Raw genomic sequence first — 14,954 nt, 5'->3', positions numbered from 1 at the left:
AAATTCTGGCCAGTCTATGTGGTAGTCTTACATTCCTCAAAGCATTTGACTATATCAAACTCCACATCCCGATCATTTTCACGTGGATGTTGGTCCCCAGCTTCTTTTCTTTCACTCAATTTTAAGCAGTCTATGAAAACAGGTCATACCTTCTTCATGTATCAATACAATAGACTCATGTTGTTGTTCTACTTTTCCTTCAGTTCATTGACCTCCAAATCATCAGCTAGTTGTCTCTCATGGCTCTCTAGTATCAGAGAGAGACATGAAGAGATCTAGACAACAAATACTCAACCCTCTGTGAATATGATGGAGTTTTAAAGGTTCATGTTGGGGGTATCTACAAGATTTTCTATTTTTTGGATTAAAACGAACAAAGAAAACACTTTTGAGTCTGGGATGGTTACTGTTAGAGGAAGAATTGGTCTTGTTTTCTGGCTTTTTGTGTTCCAGACAGTTGTTCTCCAGAGGAATACTGAGTTAAAAAATGGAGACATGCAATCATTTGAATCAGCTGTGCCAGAGTGGGGAAACAACGTAAAAATGCAGGACAGTGGACCCTGAGGGCCAGGGTTGGGGGTTACTGATTTAGGGGATTAAGTTCTCCAAATACAGTTCTGTTTTTTGTTTAATGTTAATAAAATAAAAATGTCTCCACCCATACAACAGTTGAGTAAGGCAGGATAGAAGCATTGTTGCAATAGGAATTGACAAACAAATCTGTACCTCATCAGCAAAATAGAACAACTTGTATTAGTCACTCATAGCTTCATGTGTTTGCTGTCGAAACAACTCTGACTAGTCCCAGTTGTCAAGGCATCTGAAAATCTTTTGGTACTCTGAACTGACTGGTATTTTGGGGCTCACTGGTTGGTGGAGTCAGATCTTTGTATTTAGTTTGTCCCATTAGATTTATGGAAAGCAGCTGCATGTCTACCTTTTTATGTTCTCCAAAGCAATTCCTAAGCAGGTTTCCCCTAAAGTCTTTCTAAATTTGATCATGTTTCAGCCACAAAATGTTGTGTATTTTGGAGATTATGTAATGAATCAGCTGCAAGTGTTTTGGAATTTGTTTGTACCATCTTTGCACATTTAGAGACTAAACTTATTGTCAATTGTTCTTAACAAATTAGCTTTTCAGTCAGACTGTGTAGAGACCTTCTGTGAACATCAGTTGTCCAGTCTTGTCACAGATTGATAGATTTAAGTCTGGAAGTCTGAAATAATATATTAAAAGAAAAAAAAAGTTTTATTGGCTCTAGTGGCCTTTATTTGAGAATGGTGAGATAAGAAAGTGGTTAATGAGAGAGGGGAACACAGGTGGTAAAAGGTCCTTAGGCCGGGACACAAACCTGGCCTGATGGCAGCTGCATCGAGAACTGAGGCCTTCATAAGTGGATTGTTCTTTACCCCTGCATCACCACAGCACCCCAAAATAGTTTAAAAAAAAAACTGTGTAAATACAAAAGCATTGTAGCAGACAGTTTGAATTTTCTACATTAAATGTTGTGTCAGAATCAGATTTCCTTTTAATCTCATTAATAAAACACAGCAAAATTTTAAAAATAGCAACTCTTGAAGAAACAACACTGTAGGAAAAAAACAGTAGCTGTGTCCTGCTGAAGTCATGTCTACGGGTGAAAGTGCACTGCAATAATACTATCATCCAATCCTCACACCTTCTTAGTGTGACTCTTTGGCTCCTAAGGAAATTGTTACTCTTGATGTTTCCTCTCTTGTGCAATTCTAATGCTGATGTAAGTCATATTTGAGGGACTAATAACTGTCAGGTGTAATTCATTTTTTAAATGTGTGCAATACCACCTAATGTCTATAGGGGTGCAGGGGGAAGATTTATTGGTCAATGGCAAACTAGGACTACATTTTCTAAGCTCTAAAAACTCAGAACATACACCATTTTTTTATTTTACTGTTGGTTCAGATTGTTCCATCTGCTCTTAAATGCAAAGTTGTTAAGAGTTTTGTTTGCAGGATGATGTGGGGGAGCGAGAGAGGGGAGTCATTGAGTTTTACTGCCTTCCAGCTCTGATGAATGTGTCTGGAATCAGTGCCGAGGCTCTTCATTGCAAGAAAGCATCGCTCAGCTCAGCAGTACTCAGCCTAAAAAATTAAGAAAGCGTTGTTGTACGCAGCTGTGTCTTGGCATGGCAAAGCTTCACTGCAATTTGATAGTGATGGATAAGATCAGGAAACGCCCAAAAGCCGTGTTGTCACTGATGAGTAACGTGCTGAAGTGAGTGGAGCTGGCACTGGCTCTTGTAGGGCCCATTGAGAAATTACATGTGAGAACACAACTCCAAATCAGAGTCCGTCAGTTTGCTTCAAAGGCAAAAAAAATAATAGCATGAGTCAGATTTGTGCTGCAGCCAAGCTGATGTGCATAATGACTGCAGAGTCTTTTTGTATATCTGCATCAAAAGAGAATGCATTTGATTAAAATTGTATATTTGGGAAATAAGTTGAATATACAGCGCTGATTACAGTACAAGAGGTCATGTGGCGATGTTATGTTGCAGTGATAAACTCTGCTGTGCTTAATTGCTACCATGATGTTGTCGTGTGCATAAAGACAGCATTCATTTTTAGAGCAATTTGCCACCATCTGGTTCAGCTCTTCTCATTCACATAATCAATGGGTAAAAGACTTTGGTTAAAATGACGCACCCTCGTTTTTCCATCAGTTCATTTCTCAGTGTAATTTTTCAACCATAACCTCTTGATTTTTTTTTTCTAAACACAACCTTAAGCCTAACCATTCTGCAGTCTTCAACTTAGTCGTAGGATTTAAATTCTTTCTGGGGCTTGTCTAGACCACAAAAATGGGGTCAGCCCCCAGAATGTGACTAGCACACACATTCTTAAAGGTCACAGTTATTATTTCCTATATTGTGTTATTTTCTGACCACACTTAAAAACAAGTAAATCACATTTGGTTAAGTTACTTTGCCTTCTTGACTCAACAAAACTATTTCCTTTTTTTAAAGGTGCTATTAAATCATAATATTAGCTTGAAAAGCATGAAATTGAGTCAGATCTCATACCAACACGGCACAGATGTTTTCTGAGTCACATGGATTAATCATCTCAAAGATATGCAACAATCCTTCTTTCAGCCCACTTTGGAGAAGTCTTAGTCAGTGAATTTATTGTGGCTCTTTTTGTTTGAAACTACTTCTGTACCACTTAGAGATTGTCCTACTTAAATAACTCATGTTGAGCTAACAGCTCAATAATTAACAGTCTTCCATAAAATGTTTTGATAAATACGCTCTGATATGGAATCAGATGATGATAAATTTCTCTGCCAGGTTGTAATTACTGACCTCATTTATTAAAAGAAATAGGTCATATTATTGTTGGATGTTGCATAAGGATCAGTTGCTGTCAAACATAATAGCAGATGTGAGATGGGGATGAGTAAGAAGGGAGGGGTATAGAGCTGGCTCCCTATTTGTTTGGCCCTGAAACAGTCCTTGTTTATAAGGTGATGAGTGCTACCTCCAGATATATTGACAGAAACATTACACTGGATTCTTGAGAATGTGTGAGTTTCATGTGTGTTTTACAACACGTGTCTTGTGATTCTGAATTGTCCTGTGTTTCATTCGGCAGTACATGGTGTTGGGAATTGAAGAAAAATATTCACAAAGTAAGGGAGTAAAGTACAAAAGTCCTAATCCACACCTATTTCTTAGAATGCTACTCCCTATGTAGCTAAAAATTTACTGCAGTCATTTAAAGTGACTAAGACTTTTAGGCAAGATAGTATTGTCATAAATTTAAAAAAATATCACTAATGTAACCAATGGCAGTATTTTCATTGTTAACATACTAGACCAGATACAACAGTGATAATATCTTTTGTAGAAGTATATGACTTGGCTGCAATTTCACAATTTATTGGAGGTCAGATTTTTATACTGTAAATTCATTCATACCAAAGGCATAACAGCTAATCTGTCATCTTTTCTTATTTTTTTAATGGTGTCTTAAAGGCTCTTCTTCAGATGTGCTTGTCATATTACCGTAGTTTTAAACTTATAGGAGGAGCTCATTGGTCAGGGCTGTCTGCAGTGCTGCTGTGTGAAAGTCTTTGCCAACTGAGCAAGATGGCAATAGCTCTGTTTGTATTGACTGTGACTCAAATAGTGATTAAAGACCTGTTTTTTCAACTTAAGTTATATAGAAATAGCGAGTAGTTTGATGTAACTTGCTATACTTATGTATACCTTTGACACATGTCTTCCCCCTTCTCTTGTTATCCACTTTCCAGTCAATTCACTATCAAATAAAGGCCACTTGAGCCAATAAAACCTTTAAAAAAAGCACTGATGCAGTCATCTACAGATGTAAAAAAATATTGTAGTGTCCTCAGTCTTAACAATTTCTTTTGTTTGTCTGCTGAGTATGTTACGTGTTACAGTCATAAAATGCTGTCCCAAGATTTGGATTTAGTGTCATAAAAGAAAATGTTGAGGAAAGCAGATGAACTGTAATTTTTTATTTTTCTTAAGATGGTGGAGAAAAGTCTAGCAAAAACTTAACAGAACCTGAGAGATTCATTTGGCTCTTTATTTGATCCATCCACTGTTTGCCAAAACCTCATCAGAAACACACTCAGTGGAACTGTGGGTGTCAAAAAGCTATTCTCAAGAAGGGGAAGCACAGAGAAAAGACTGATTTATGCCAATTTAAACAGGATGTTAAGTGAAAATAGGAAGCAACAGGTTTTCCTGGGCAATTTAATTCAGATGTGACAATTTTAGTTGAAATCCTGTGAGGTCAGAGGTAAATCAGTTTATATCTGCCTTTTTTAAAGTGGAAAGGGCTCTAGCTGCCAGGGATTTTTGAGGATTTCTTCAAAAGTAGATAGTATTTAAGAATACAAAAAAAAAAAAAATTAGATTTGCCTTAACACTATGCAGCTTAACGTTTAAGTTTTATCCCAAGCACACTTCAAATTCAGTAAAAGCATATCTGGACTGAAAATCATACCGTATAACAATCTCCGTCACGGATCGGCCTCCCCAGAGTCTGGACCTCAGCAATTCTTAAAGGAGCGTGTGGGTTCATCGAGACACTTAATGGAACAAACTGCAGCCAAGACTCCAAAACAATTGAACAAGCAGTTAGGAGAACTACTCCTGAAGAGCACTTAAAGAAATCACCAAGTTTTATTGTTCAGACTATGTTTGCAAAAACATAGTCTTTGCCATCAAAAATTAGCTTTTTGATGGTAAAAGCTAATATTGACTTTAAATACATGAAAACTATACAACATTTTGCCCTCTATGTTTCATACAGTGGGCGATTTTGCAGCAATCCCTGCGTCAGTCCCCACACTGAATGAGGAAAAAACAACTCAGTTTTAAAAAGGTTTTGTAAAGACCAACCATACACATACAATAAACACAGAAGAACTATTCCAGGACTACATTCTATGTTAAATGGGAAGAGTAAAGGTAAAGGTCATTTTATATATATAGCAGATTTTCATCAACAAGGTAATACAAAGTGCTTTACAGGAATTAAAAAGAAATACAAACAAAATAACAAACCAAAAGAAAAAGCAAAAGATGAAAAAGCTAGTAGTACTCCGTTAATCAATTTATATTGTTTAACAATTTAATCTTATCAGCCAGATTGCCTCACTGAAGCAATAACTTTCACTTAATACTAGGTTTATCTAATATTCACTGAACGTTCGAGGTACTTCTATGTAATATGACAAGACATTTTATTGCTGTCATCAATTATCAAGATTTTAGCTGTGAGATACCTACATCTAACACATTTGAGCTGTTGTTGGGAGACTATATTTTAGTTCGACATCAGATCTTCATCCATATTTTCAATAGTTTTGCATATCACTTCATCTTTGTCTTCTATGATTGCTTCCACATGTCAGGGACCCGGTGTCCTAATAGCCACACAGTCTTCAAGCATCTGTGGTTTAGTGAGGGGCTCAAGAGTCTCACAATGAGCTTAGACAGTCACAGAGTCCCTTTAGATTGAGTAGATTGGGTGGAAATGACACATAAAAAGTGGGTGGTGAGATTTCATGAAGATCACTGAGGGAGGATATGAATCTGGGTGGACTGAGGAAACAAGGAGATCTGGACAGACGCATCTGTGGATTTGTTGAGCTGATGAAAAAATTTTGGATGGTGTGTGTGTGTGCCTAGATACCTCTGAGCATAGTACTACATTCACATGTAAACATATACTAAATGTATTAAAAGAATACATTCCATAATGAATTCATAGAAGCTTATCCACAGAGGGTTATTCTTGAAGGCAGGATATGTATCATATCAGTGAACATGAAGCTTTGGTTGCCAGATCTACCTATATTTAAATGAGATTTTATGTAATAGAACTAAACATACCATGTGTTTTTATATTATCTTTTTTAACCCCTTACTGCTAAATAAATGCTACTTGTGACAGAAAACTAATCATGCTGTGGAAATGCTTTTCTTCAGTAGGGACAGAAAATCTGATCAGAGTTTATGGAAAGATGAATGGAGTTAAATTGAGGACAAAGTCTGAAGTCAAAGTCTAGTCTGAATCTGTGGCAACACTCTTTATTCAATCTGACTAAGCTTGAGCTATGTTGCAAAAAAGGCAGAAGCTTCTTTTGTTTGAAATGTAACGCTAAAGAGACATACTCCAAAAGACTTCCTGCTGTGTTTGCAGCAACAGATTACTTTACAAAATCTTGTGGGGGTTCAGCCTACTACAAACTACAAATGCACACCACTCTTTAGATTATTTTTTTGAAGATCATGCATGTTTTTCTTCAGTTCCACAACCATGCACTTCTTTGTGGTGGTCTATTACATAAAATACCAAAACAAAACCCGTTGAGGCTTGTGAATGTAACTTAACAAAATGAGACTTTTGGAAGGCCAAAGTACATCTGCCTAAATCATCTGAAATGGGTTAAAAACATGAGAGAAATGGGGAAAACAGCTGCGTGTGTTTGAAAAGAAACAAAAACAACATTGCTTCAATTTTCTGCCGAGAAAATGCACAGATGAATGACCAAGACAGGGTGAGTTTGGCAAGACATTTATCTTGTGTTATCCCACTTTCTGTTACAGTGTTGTTGGGAGGCCACATGTGTCAGTAGCGTAGAGCCTCCAAAACTCTACAACAGATGAAGACAACTCAGATGGTAATAAAATCACCTTCATGTTGATTTGTAGCATCAGTCTGGAGAGAGCCACGTTTTTTGTTTGAAAGCTAATTCTTTTAAGCAAAATTTGCACATAAAGTTTTAAAAGGTGACGAGACTGACAGGATCAAAGAACATTTCACATTCCAAGTATAAATCGGCATCATTACTTGTCTTTGTTTCACTAATTTGTTTGACATGTAATGGAGAACATTTGTTGGCGCTGGGCTGGTTGTGAATCTGATGCCGTTTCGTTAGGTTTCTAAGTTAGCCTTGAGAATATCATGTACTTCTAATTCGCATCCTGTAGAAAACACTGCTCTGTTCTTAGTTAGCAACACTCAGCAAAACATCCATCCAACTGACACAAGCACGAACATTTTCGTCCAAGCTGCCCTCATATAAAGCCAAAAATATTCAACTGGGCCGTCATGATGCTGTTCATTGTACCCTGAGAGTGATGTTCCCTCTAATGTGTTGGGGAAAAATTGTATCCTCATGTGCTAGCCGTATTTGGGCCAGTCTTTTGACTGTTTTTCCCATAGATGCTGCAAGATGTTTGGCTTAGTAAAGTTAAATTAAGTAGTACATGAGCCCTGAATGAAGGGATTTTAAAATGACAGCTTTTCAATACAATCCACTAAACATATCCAATTCACCTTTATTCAAACCATATGCAAGGAACAACGTGTTTCCCTCTCAGAGGTGAGCTATAGACAAAATAGCTTGTACTTTTGCAGCCCAATTGTCATTACAGATTCTGACTCTCATTAGAGTGGTTGGGAGGTTCCTGAGTGGAAATGATTCATTTTCAGGAGGGCGACATGTTTTTGCGCATGGCGAATTTCCAGACCACAGTAGGGGTGAAAAACATACAGCACGTGATTACTTTAATTACATGCTGCTCTCTAGTACACATATACATATAGAGAATATCAACTAAAGATCTAACGTGATTATGTGTGCTCTAAACACTCACGCATGTGAGAAGAATTTAATCATATTCCTCTGACACTTTGTCTCAGCCACACATGCTTAGCTGTCAGAAAATGTCGTTTATAAAGCCTGACTTTATTGTTTCCTCCTCTCAGTCTGCTTCATTTGCACAAAGAGGCCTGTTTTTTCCAGAGCTTTTGTTTAGCAGCTCTCATTCACACCACTCCTTTCTCTTTGACTTAGACACACACTGTGGCTTTGGTGTGTATATATTGTATAGCTTGTATATGGGTCTCAACTACTGTACTGTAATTTCAAATAATGTCTCCCATATGTGGCCGTTGTAATCTACCGCTGAAGCTTTCTCCTCTGGATAATCTTCTTGAGAGTAGGATGTCTTATGAGAATGAGCAGCATGATGAATAGATGGTGTCCTTTCTTCCTTTTGCCCAATTGTACAAAACAAAAATGGTTGATTCACATGTGGGATGCATCTTGCAGAAATTAGCAGATGTTGTTTTTGAGGAGGAAGTTGTGTGCACAGTTTATCTGGTATCATTCAATCTTGTCATGATCTATAGGTGTGTGGACTTTTAGTTTTTGTTATTTTCTGTTTTGATCATTTTCGGTTTGCTTTCTTACATCCGAGTTTGGCAACGTATTTATCTTGTGTTCAAAGTTAATCCTTTGTGTTCAGCTATTCTTATTGTTTGTGTTTATGATTTGTTTCATCAAATTTGTGTTCATTTCGGTTTATGGTTCAGATTTCTTTTTCCATTTCATTCTTTTTGTTTCTGTTTGTCTTCACCTTACCTCCACTCACCATTCTTCTCCTGATCACAGCTGTTAATCATTGTTTTATTTTTGCCTTTAACTGCTCCTTTCCCCAGCTGCATCTAATCACCTGTCATTAGCTTCTTTAGCTTCTTGGTCATTTCCGTGTTTTCCTCGGCATATTTAAGCCCCTCTGTCTCATCGTTTTCCACTGGCTCCTTCTGTTGCTCTCCTTCCAAGCCCCTGGTTGCTTGTAGGTTCTGGTATTGTCTTTTGTTTGGATTGTAAATTCATTGTTTTTCCTGTATTAACGAAAGTCATTTCCCTCCAGCTTTTTGCATAAAGTCTAGAAAAAGAGCATTTCTATATTTATATCAAATACATTATAACTTTGAGTGGCTTATTTACCAAATGCTTAGGTTCTTCAAAAAAGCTAGGTTTAAAAATGTAAAAAAAAAAATTTTAAACTTTAAAAAAAATGTTTTTTTCCTTTTTTACTTGTAAGAGAGAATGTTCTGATTTAGAACTTTTGTCAAATTCCAGCTGAATAAGTTCAGCTGGAATTAGGCTCGAGGGCTTAGCTGGTTTTAAAAAAATCTGTCTCCGTGTCAGCATTTCCAGTAATACATCACCTGATGCTGGAGGCAATGAGGACATGTTCCTTAACCCTAACATGATTCAAAGGGCCTTGGATGCTCACGCAAACAACTGTATGCTGTGTCTCTGGGAAAGGCAGTAAATCTAAGATGTGGTGTCTCCAAATTTTGGATAATGTTACCAAAATAAATGTCTGTTTTAAAGCAACGAAAAAGTCATACTGCCTTGTGTTCCTCTGCAATGTATGCTGTTTTCTGTCATAGAATTCTTGAATAAATGAAAACAGGTATCATAATTTAAAGAACTGTTGCAGCTTCAGTCAGTGCAAGTCATGATATATTTAGTTTGTGCATCTTTCCAGAATGCTCCAGCTATTGGCCTTCATATCAAAAGTCAACATGGGGTTCATCTGAATTTCATTAGTTGCTGCTCCACATGTAACACAAAGAAACCTTCCTGTGTGTTTTATCAAAAATAATGTGCTCTCAGAAATTGGCTTTGTACTTCTTACTGCTGCAAAGGCTGGGTGTGGTTGTTCTATTGTCATTTTATTTATTAACATTTTATGTTGCTTGTCTTCCCAGAATTTTTTTGCATGAAACTAAATACTGTGTATAAAGCAACTTGTACAGAAGAAAGCTTACTTTTTTAAAATGGATGACTATTAAACTGTGAGAAAAATGTTTTAATTTGGATCCTGTAAGTAGTTGTTGGATTGCTTCTTGTCCAAGTGTGTCTTCAGCAACATTTTATGTGTGACTGTTTTCCTCTGCCTTTGGAAAACCATATCAAAGTTGTCCTCCCAGTTTTAGAATTTACTTTGAATAATGCTCTTTGCTTATAAAATAACTTCATATTTTCTTATCTCTGATAGGGGGAGTGACAAAGCAGCAGAGCAAATGAGACAGAAACTCAAACTGTAAGTTCAAAACTAATCAAGTTTGCATAAATCCTTATTATTGCAATGCATGTATCCCTTATGTTCTAATGGAGGTGTGCCTCAAGACTTTAGGCATGTTGGAGCAGAGATGCATCTTGGGAATTATTCACATCTGACACATTTGGTCTACGTTACACAGACCAGAGTTTGTTTCCCCCATTGGTCCAGACCTTTTGTGCAGGTGTGAATACACTCAGCTGAAAACTGGCGTGGACCAAACAATCGGACTGAAACACACTCTCTGAGGTGGTCTTGGTCCACTTCTGAATGAACTCTGGTGCAATTTGCTTCTGGTATAAATACAGACCCGCCTCTATTTGAACCAACAACACTTCTTTTTTAACTACATGGGACACCATTATTGGGCATTATGGTAAATGCATGTCATTGCTATAGCTACTACTGTACTGATTGTGATGAAAATCATAGCTGATTTGCAGTTTTCTGCTTAAAGATGCTGCTGCCAGCATACTGTGAATCAGGGGACAGAGAGCATCTTGTCTCATTCAGGTTGCAGCTCGCATTTGCCAATGCTACTTGGAAATATCACAATGAAAAATACAATGTTGTATGAGCATTGCAGAATGCTCATACAGCATTGTATGAGCTGCTCTTAATATTCAAAGTGCAGTTAACAGCACAAATATGTGCAGAAATTCTTTCTGCATACAGAAATGCAGAAAGAATTATGAATACTTTTCAAGGTGCTGTGTCTCAAAGGGTATGTCTAAAATTTTATCAAGCAATATAAAAAAACATTCAACTATACTTGAGAATATTCAAAAAATATGCTACCATTTAATTTTTAATGGAAAATTCACAAATATCTTTTTTCTGAATAAATATCAAAAATCTCAATACTGAAGGGGTTTCTCCACTCTATGATATTTTCAGGAAACCACTTCCAAAGAAACATGGGTCCTTTTGGTGTTTGAAGTACTTTCCCACTCAGCCTGAAACAAACTTCTGAACACATTTGTGCAGTTTGATCTGTTTCTTCACTCTTTGTCACAATGTTTAGTCTATTTTCAAGTTAGTCATAGCACAATAAATCGTGAAATGCACTGCTTCTAGTGAAGTTTTGAGATAGATGGGACACGACAGAGCTGACAACAAAGCTCTTCTGTGGAGAACCCGATTGGAATAAACAGCACTGGACAGAAAATCTAACTGGGTCACTGAAAGTCAAGTACATGTAATATTTTGCTGTCAACTTTTATGACTGTTAAAATTGAATCTTGGCAATATGAAAATAGTTTTTGTTCCTATAAATTTGTAATGAATGTTTTTCTCTCTGATAAGAAGATATATTAAATTGCATTTTAAATTGCAGTAAGCATAGTCCGTCATAAACTAAATACAGTCCATATTAGACACTATCTTTAGCAACAATATCTTGTCTAATTTTACTAGTTTCCTGCTATTGTAGATGGATTTGGGAACCTATTTCTTAGAACAGTGCTTCAGTATATTGAGGTAAGTACTTCTTTCTGCACAGAATCACCATAACGGAAAAATCGGGTTAAGGTCTAAACTCCACCACTTCTTTTTTTCATTATTTTAGATTACCTTCTGTGTTCGGAGTTATTATCCTTTTACAAGAGGAAAGTTTAACTGTCAGACCAAAAATGTGGCTTCATAATACTTTGGTGTACAGAGGGGTTTATGGAGTTTATGATCAAGACCGCTCCATCACTGTTCATTACAGGTGCTATGAGATGATTTATACTTTTTTCTGATAGTAATTTTCATACAATATGACAATATAGTCGGACTACCCACCGGGTATTGTCCCAGAAGTCTTTTGGTTCACTCAAATGCAACTTTGCAAACAGCTCAATGCTGCCATGTTGTTTTTAGATAGAAGAGCTTTTCTCTGTCATTCTTTCCAAACCAGACTGACTTGCTCATGCTTGTTCTAATGGTGCCTGAAGCCTGGGGAGTTGGCGACTCTTAGAGTTTTTGGTGTTATTCTAAGAGTTGCACAATCTAACCTTACGGTAACGTACTAAAAGAATAGAGAATTACTAAATACATTTTAGTTAATCTTTTAGCATTACTAAGAGAATGCTCTTTTAGTAAGAGCGTTCTAAACGGGGGAACATTCCTTAAAGATGCACAGAAAGGAGAGACATTATCCGTACAAGGGTTAGAGCTGTGCCAACAACAGGCATTACTCCTCTGTCTCATTTGGCTTTCTCATCCTTTATTTCCCCATTTTTTATTGGACATTTCGTCATATCAAACAGTTTTGTACAAGCAGGCTGTCAGCGAATTGCTGATAACTGAGGGTCCACAATGATAAGTAAAAGACATAGCAAAATGACCAGGCAAAACAAAACAATGATGAGGATGTTAATAAGATGGGAAAAAGCATGCTAATTCAATTTTGCCTAGTTTTGTCATTGACACTTTAAAAAAAAAAAAATAGTTTAGATCCAATGATTTCATTTCTATAACGTATTTATTTTTCTTATTTATGTCTTATGTATCAACCAATCACAGTCCCTACAAGGCAATGTTACATCTAGCAACAGGCTCAACGTCATTTACTCACTAAGTTAGGAATCTCTGTCGACTCCTTGCTCAGAGTCTCTCTTGACAGCTGACTCAGTCGCTCTTAAGCGAGGACTTATTGGCAGGAATATATAGGCTAAGATGGGAACTCTGAGAGAACTCTGAGAATCTTTGAGCATGCAGCCCCTGATCATTTGCATGTTATACTTCTCGATCTCATAGAGGTTTTATTTTATTTCTACCATCAGTAGAAAGAAAGTAAAACACCTAGAATTTTGAAAATCGAACATTGAAGTGAAAGAGTTTTCTTTTCCCTGACAATATAGTACAGATGCTTTAAAGTCATCTAGGTTGTTTTCAGAAGAGTTAGCAATGAGGGGATAGCCAGATATTTTTCCTATTTTTAATTTGTTATGTTAATTGTGTTATGCTTTTAGTTTCGGATAAGGAATGCAAGCTAGATGTCTGCATTCCTGACCTGATCATAATGTTCTTCAAATGGAGATGCCAGGATTTTTGTTTTTTAATCTTGTGCCGAATGTTATCAACAGGCCACCCCCTAAAATGTCAACACAGCTCTCTGTATCATTATTCACGGAAGAAGTTGTAAAGTTTTGGCACCACAGTTGGAGAATATTGCTGGTCATTTAGTGCTTTGAGCAGTTGCACCTGTTCTAGACACTAGGAGGCAGTGCTATGTATTTTAGGCACAGTAGTTCTTTAGTTTAAGCTCTTTGTTTATGGTCCTGAAGATCATTGTTTTACTTCAATGTATATTGTTATTATTGAAATGACAAATAATTTTGAATCTGAGAAACAGTTTATAGATACTTTTAAGCAATTGTTATTATTATTTTTTTAAAAAGTTGGGTTTCATTTTTTGTTGAGATGTAATATATATTGATATTCCTTAAATTTAGTTTAAAAAAAATTTTAATTTATGTTTTTACACTTAACATTTTATGATTAAAATCTAAAACGTTATCACATCGGATGTATCTCTCCTTTTTACAATGAACTTTCTCCAACCACCAAACAAATCTGTACTTTTCCATGCAATAAATAGAAATGCTTATTTAAAATATATGCAAGAATCTAGGAATTTTCCTAACCTTTAAACTTTTAACTTTGCCATTCACTTATACAGTATTTAGTTATTTATTTACATATATAAAATGTTTTGAAATATTTAAAAAAAAAAAGCATGGAAGAATTATATGCAAGAATGAAGGGAGATGTTTTTAATGCCAGACTAAAAAATAAATGCATAAAGTCCAGCTTGAATTTGAGTTCATACATGACTACCATACCTTCAGATATTATAAAGCAATTCATCCAGCGAGAAGGGGGGTGTGGATCAGAGAAGGAGCTTAAAGACTTAACAAACCTCTATCCTACTGTGGGATTTAAAAGATCTGTGGCCAAGTTGATGAATGACCCCAGGGGGAAAAACTGAAATTTAAAAAACTCCAGATTGGATACACTCGGACTTCTGCTCCGGTTCTCTCCATTATTTTTAGTCTGATGTTCACTGCATCAACTTCACATTAAACAGGGAACGCATGTCTCACTTGTCTCTATAAAAACATTTTACGTTTTAATCAGGGTTTAGTTTTGTCACTTGAATGTAGTTGTCAAAATATGTTTGGCTCAAAAAAGTCACTGTAAGCTAATGCTACACATGTGGTGGATAGAAAAAGATCAAGATAAAGAAGATAAAAATGCTCATTTGGTATCCAACATTTTTTCTTTTATTTGTTTGAGGCACATGGGGAAGGGCATTTGCAACTAATTATTGTGACATATCTGAAGAGAGAAATGACTGATTTATGTGAACTTTGTACATGAGCAAGTTATCTTGTACAGACAGAAGACACAGAAAATGTGAAAAGTACTATATAAAGAGTCTTTTCCTACTAGATAAACTTTGTTCACAAACTCTACCTGCAGCTGCCTCCTGCTGGTTGTTGACTCACTGCTCAGACTAAT

General features: G+C 36.4%; 1 protein-coding gene across 1 annotated transcript in view; it reads left to right on the top strand.

The window, feature by feature from the left end:
- The window catches only part of znf469 (zinc finger protein 469), a 226,993-nt gene that overhangs the window by 6,530 nt on the left and 205,509 nt on the right, over positions 1-14,954 (top strand). Inside the window, exon 2 of the mRNA XM_023349913.1 lies at positions 10,383-10,427. The gene's annotated coding sequence lies outside the window, so the exon portion shown is untranslated. The remainder of the gene's footprint in view (positions 1-10,382; positions 10,428-14,954) is intronic.

The sequence above is a fragment of the Xiphophorus maculatus genome, chromosome 2 (genome assembly GCF_002775205.1).
Source record: "Xiphophorus maculatus strain JP 163 A chromosome 2, X_maculatus-5.0-male, whole genome shotgun sequence".
Taxonomy (NCBI): domain Eukaryota; kingdom Metazoa; phylum Chordata; class Actinopteri; order Cyprinodontiformes; family Poeciliidae; genus Xiphophorus; species Xiphophorus maculatus.
This window is presented reverse-complemented; position numbering and strand designations above follow the sequence as displayed.